General features: G+C 37.2%; 1 non-coding gene across 1 annotated transcript; it reads right to left on the bottom strand.

Annotated features, from left to right (window-relative positions):
- Positions 1 to 5,630: 5,630 nt before the first annotated feature.
- On the bottom strand, positions 5,631 to 5,737 carry LOC118480820. The gene has a single exon (XR_004863799.1). It is a non-coding gene; the product is annotated as a small nucleolar RNA R71 (small nucleolar RNA).
- Between the last annotated feature and the right edge of the window lie 1,058 nt (positions 5,738 to 6,795).

Below are 6,795 nucleotides of genomic sequence, written 5' to 3'. Positions count from 1 at the left end.
AGAAGCATAGTTTGGATGCGAGGTAAGTGAAGCTTACGCCTTTTATTTTATTACCAAATACTTGATTTCGAGTATTGAATCTGAATTATATTGAGTAAACGAAACATGATGTTCCGGCACGATTTAAATGCGAGTCAGAAAAAGTGAGAAAGATAAGAAACCATGAATTATGGTAAAAAGGGTAAAAATGGTCAAATAGTAATTCGGACATGGACTAACGGATATATAAAGGGATTTGAAAGGACACCATTTGGCATGAGCCATAACGGGTCTAACAAAACGAGAACGATACTTAAGTAAGATGAATTCAAAAGTAAACCGGGGTAGGTTAAAGGGGGTGAAATGGCAATTAAATACCATCTCAAAATGATAATTAGTCATTTCGACTAAACGGGTCAAATGGTGTTGTTAACACCATTTGTCAATAATATTTGATGATTATAGGAATTAACACATGGTTCGCATGGCTATTAACTAGAAACTAATAGCGAAAGGTATTTAATCGGGTCAATCTTATGATCTGAGCCAGGTACGCATGTTTAGAATTATAGCTAAAAGCGACATTTTGGTCAAATAATAGCGGAAGTCCTTCGTCGTACAACTGAAGGGCTAAAATTGACCAAAAAGCCCTTGAGGGGTAAATAGGGCAAACAACCTTTAAAGAGTTGTTTTGAAATAAGCGTCTTGTTAAATTGAGTCCTTGGAATTCGTATAAAAATGGTGATAGGATGTAAACCAATAGAAGCATGATTTAAATCTAAAAATGTAAAATACTCGTAACGGGTCAAAACGAGTATATATGCAAAACGGGTTAAAATTTCTTAAGGAACCCGTAAAGTTGAATCCTGTAAATTAGTAAACGGATATAACATGATTACCATGGTATTTTGAAGGAAAATAACAAGTTAGTTTGGTAAAAGAACGAACGGGTCAAATGTGTTAAAATTGAATTTCAAGCCAAGAGTTTGAAATCTAAAATTTTGTAAATTCAGATGTCGGATTTTTACTCCATGAGATGGAGAATTAAATTACGAACGCGTAGGAAAAAGAATCGCGTAAAACGGAGGTCTAGATCAAAAGTTATGCAATTTTAAAGTTAGGTTTTGGTTAAAACTTAGCTGGGCAAATATGCAGCACCAGCATCACACATTCTGTCAAATTGAAGCCGTGGCATCGCGCCATGGCCAAAGGGATTTGCCGTGGCGCGCGACGACGGGGTAAAAGATTGAAAATTTTGTTTATTTTGTTTATTTTGATTATTTGACCCAATTACTTTGTTGTACTTGTTATTTAACTATCAAAACTGACTTCTAAGTTTGTTTTGATCATAGGTGAATGTCGAGAGTCCCGGATGAAGATCAAGCGTCGAGCAAAAACCGAACACACGTTAAATGAAGCTTCCGCGTCAAATCTTGATTTGTTTTGTTATAAGTGAATTATGTAAACACTTACAAATATGTTTTTGAAATGTTGTAAACATATGGGAATGTAGGTATGACAAGTTTTCGTAGAGTCACATTTTTGCATTAAAATGTGTATTTTATTATTAAAATCTTGATTAACTAAGACGGGCGTTACAGACATGAACTCACGGTCTTGCGTTCTTCAATCCGATGAAACTCAAAGCTTCTCCTAGTGTGCACGACTACCTACAACGTACTACGGTTTATTAGACGGGTGGGTCATGCCTTGACCTTAGTCTTAATTAGTGTCTTTGAGTTACGTTGCTTTGTGTCTTCAATATTATTCCAAGTTATATAATTATTTGTTAAAATAATAAATATTTTAACTTAAATCATATTTATTAAATTTTGGAATATTTGCTAAAATAATATATTTTAACTTGACACATTTATGTATTGGTACATGTATAACTTCCCAAGGATGGGTGTATTCATACCCGTATTCTTAACCTTGTGTATTTTTGCCAAGTATCAGGGGCGTATTCTGATGTATATTTATACGTACGAGAATACATATTCTTATTGTGTTTAATAAGTATTCTTATACTTAAGTTTTGTATTTATTTTTCCGGAATAATATTTCTAATAAAAATTCATCAATATATATTCTCAAAATATATATTTTAAGAAAACTTACATAGAAAAATTATTTATAATTTTTCTCTTGGCAAAAATAATTGTATTTTCATTTAAACCTCAAAAATAATATTTTTTCATGTTTAACTTATAAAATATATATAAATCTATTTTTCACCCAAAAATAATGTATTTTATGTTTATTTAAGAAAATATATATTTTTATTTACCCAAAAATAATATATTTTCTTCTTGTCAAACATATGATATATCTTTGTAATAATTGTAAAAATCATATTTTTCTTCTCTTGGTGTCCAAAATACCAATTACCAAGGTATACTTATGAATTTATTTCCAGAATATTTATGTAAGTTATATTCCTTGTTCGGTTTCTCCAATATTTTGGGTATAAATTATATATTTATTTCTTGGAATTTTGGTAACATTTTGTATTGTAATTTCTTGGTATTTTGGTGAGTTATATTATTTCAGGTCCTAAAATAATATAACTAATACACATAATATACAAATAATCACACACATGGTGACATCTAAATATATATTCTCCTAGCAAGTTCATATGATGTTTAACATTATTAACACAAACAATCAACAATCAAGAAGCATATTAACACTTAACAACATGTATTCTTATGATTTTTAGTCTTATGTTCATGATTTAAGTTCTTGATCTTTAGTGTTCTTCATGTTAAGTTACTTGTATCATTCTTTAACCAACTAAATAAGATGTAAAATGGAGTTTGGATGATCTTACTACTAGCTCAAGGCTAGGGATGATCACAAGATGAAGATGAGGTGGTTAATAGCACTTGCAAGGGATCCTTCAACTTCCAAGAGCTCCTAGCTTCCTTGTGACGCTTCTTACACCTTTGTATGAGTAGAGATTGGATGGAAATTGATTGATGAAGGTGGTTGTGGTGTGTGTGGGTTACTGATGTGTACAAAATGCAACATATAAATTACATCAATTATGGCATAAAACTAACCCTTTTTTAGTACTAATGTTGGAAAAAGTGTGTTTTTGTCTTCCTTTTGTATTTTTAGGATTAAATGAGCTCAAATGAACAAAAGAAGCAAAAAGGCAACTAAATCTAACATAAATACAAGAAAAGGAACAAACGTGGCATGCCCGACCCCCCGACAGCATCTTCCCAAGCAAAAACAAGAGAACAGAAGGCTGAACACGCCCCGTGCTCAATGAGCACGGGGGCGTGTCCAAGTGTCAGCAGAAAAGACAAAGTTGTAGAAGCTTCTATCACCCACCACGGGGGCTTGCCCAACGGACACGGGGCCATGGTCAACTCTAAGATTCGCAGAATCTGAGGATATCTTGATAGTACAGATACGCTTCTGCACACGGGGTCGTGCCCAGCGGACACGGGGGCGTGGTTAACTAATGCAGACAAACTGCAATTAATGAAGAAAGAGAAGAGGATGGACACGGGGCGGTGCCCAATGGACATGGGGCCGTGCCCGAGCTTCTGTTCAAGCTATAAATAGGGGTGCTTGGCTCACTTGCAAATCATCCCTTGGCACACCACCTCTCTCACACTTCACCCACACTCCACCACCATCACAACACCATCATCCACCACCATCATCCATCATAGAGTGTGTGAGTCGTCTCGGGATCCAAGATTGATCGTAAGAGTTCTTGACAATCAAAGGCCATGTTTGCCTAAGTCTCTTACATCACTTGGTGAAGACAAGCATTTAGTGTAATACTTTTTATTTTTAATCTTTTCGCACTTTTTATTTGGTTATGTATTAATGACTTTAATAACTAGTTTTATATGTTGAAGGTGATTCTTCCTTATCATTTGTCCGTGGTGTCTTGGCATTATTTTACTGTCTATATAAAATAAAAGATTTTCATCATTCATATCTCCACTGTCTATATGGAGGCATGTTGGCTACCTGGTTGGGGGTTAAGAGAATGGTTTGGTAAGAGTCTTACCATTGTTCAGTGTATAGATCCTGCAAGGACCTGGGTCAGATTTAGTAGGACCTCCTTCAATACCCAATGGTATTGGATGGCGGGGGTCCAATCTCTTTGATCCCCTCATATGTAAACTACTATTAAAACTTTAACCCGGCTACTTAGGACTGTATCCCTGCTGACTCAGACTACTTAGCCGAGGGTAACGTCACCTTCAAAAGAGGGGCCTACCACATTATGCATTAATAACTTAATTAATTATCTTTCAATAATCCGACCCTTTAGGATTGTATCCTTGCTGACTCAAACTACTGGGTTGAGGGTAACGTCACCTTCAAAAGAGGGGCCTACTACAATAACTATGATAATCTCTTAAAAAGTGCAAAAGTGTGGAAATAATCAAAGGTTACACTAAAGGCGAGTCGGATCCAAGTGATTCATCTTGTCTATCTGTTTTTATTTATTTTATTTTTATTTTCAGCATTTTAGTTTTTATTTTCTAGTTTAAAACCTTTTTCCTAAATTTTTGATTTAATTAGACGTTGAGGATAAATCGGTATTAAAAGCTCTTGTGTCCTTGGACGACCTCGGTATCTTACCAACACTATACTACGCTCACGATGGGTGCACTTGCCCATATGTGTTTTTGGTGTTAGTAAATATCGTGTTTTATAAATTTAAAACTTGACTATAGTGGTTAAAAAGGGCTAAAAATATACATAAAAATATATCACACCAACTACGCATCAAGTTTTTGGCGCCGTTGCCGGGGACACAAGGATTTTAAGAAAGCTTAAAATCAATGGCCTAATCATTTTTTCTTATTTTTCTTATTTTTTTAGGGTTTTTCTTATTTTTTCAGTTTCTGCAGAGCTCAGCACGGGCTGTGCCTGGTCGGACACGGGCCGTGCCTAGCGTTGTTACTGGCAGTTTTTATTTACCGAGTTACAGAGAGCTGAGCACGGGGCCGTGTCGGTGCAACACGAGGCCGTGTCAAACTCCCCAGTAACAGGAATCCGGAAAACAATTATTGTATCTCCGACCACGGGCCGTGTTTATTTAGCACGGGGCCGTGGTGAACCTTCTGACCAACTTTCTTTTTTGTTTTCGTTGCAGGACTTAGAACCCAGGCAACACACCTGAACCTTCTACGTAGTGTATGAGCTCCAGTTCCAGCAGAGACATAAAAGAGCCTTTAGACGAACCCGAACGCTTTCTAAGAAAAAGACGTAAAGCTAAAAACCAAGAGAAAGGTTCGGGGGACCTACTTCCGATGGCGGACCAACGTACTCTCATGGATTACCTGCCTATGGCCCACCGTAGGTAATCTTGGTGCTGCTATCAATGCGCCAAATGTCGATGCCAACAACTTCGAACTTCAGCCGCATTTGATCCAAATGCTCTAAAATTACGCAACCTTTCACGGGCTTGCGGATGAAGATCCCCATTTGCATATTACCAACTTTTTGGAAATATATGATACCTTCTGGATCAACGGAGCATCAAATGACGCCATCCGCCTTCGAATGTTTCCATTTTCATTAATGCCCTCCCAGTTGGCTCGGTAAACGCCTGGGATGAACTAGCCCAAAAGTTTCTATATAAGTATTTTCCTCATGCTAAAACGGCTAAATTAATGACTGAAATTAATACATACTCACAAGAGGATGGGGAATCCTTATATGAAACTTGAGAAAGGTTCAAGGAGCTACTAAGAAAGTGCCCTCATCATGGTCTTGCAGTTTGGCAACAAGTATCCACTTTCTGCAATGGATTGTTGCCACACACAAGACAAACACTCGACTCTAGCTCCGGGGGACTTTTAGGTAATCGTCGCCCAAATGAAATTTATAATCAAATTGAGGAAATTGCTCAAACCATTTTCAATGGCACACTCCCCGAGGCAATAAATCTATTACCCCGGGCGCCCATAAGGTTGACGAAAGTACTTCTTTACAAGCCCAAATTGAGGCCCTTTCTTCAAAAATAAAAAAGTTAGAAATGACAAAAGCGGCCTCGGTTATGGCTTATGAAGGGTGTGGTGGGCCACATGAAAATTGGAGTTGTATGAAAGAATTAGATGATCAAACAGAAACGGTAAACTACACTGATAATAGACCTAGGCCGTCGGGTCCTCCAACGGGTACCTACAACCAAGGATGGCGTAACCACCCTAACCTTGGTTGGAGAGAACCCAACAATAGTAGTAACCAACAAAATCTAAACCAACGAACAAACTTTTAGCAACCAAGAAATGAGTCACAAAATTTCTCTCAACAACAAGGGGGACGAGAGAGGCTTGAAGATACTGTATCTCGCCTCATCTCCGACACCGAAAAGAAAAACTCGGATCGATTTCAACAATTGGAATCGAACTTTAGAAATCAACAAGCTAGTATTCAAAACATTGAAAAACAATTAAATCAAATAGCTTAAAATTTCTCCGAGAGACCACAAGGCGCGTTACCAAGTAATACCGAAACCAACCCAAAGGCACAAGTACATCTCATCACATTGAGAAACCGTACCGTGGGCCCCGAAGAGGCCCCATTGCCTTCAACTGAAACGATCCGGTCTAGCCAGTCCACAACTTCGCCAACACTCCAACAAGAGACGGCTCCTACATCAAATCAAGAGCCGACCAAGAATCCCCCGATTCCATACCCCGGTCGGCTAGTCCGTCAAAAGACCGATAAGCAATTCACAAAGTTCGAAAAATTACTAAAACAATTGCATGTTAATATTCCATTTATTGAAGTCCTAACCCAAATGTCTAAATATTCAAAATTTATGAG

The sequence above is a fragment of the Helianthus annuus genome, chromosome 7 (genome assembly GCF_002127325.2).
Source record: "Helianthus annuus cultivar XRQ/B chromosome 7, HanXRQr2.0-SUNRISE, whole genome shotgun sequence".
Taxonomy (NCBI): domain Eukaryota; kingdom Viridiplantae; phylum Streptophyta; class Magnoliopsida; order Asterales; family Asteraceae; genus Helianthus; species Helianthus annuus.
Note: the sequence above shows the minus strand (reverse complement) of the source record. Positions and strands in the feature narration are given on the sequence as shown.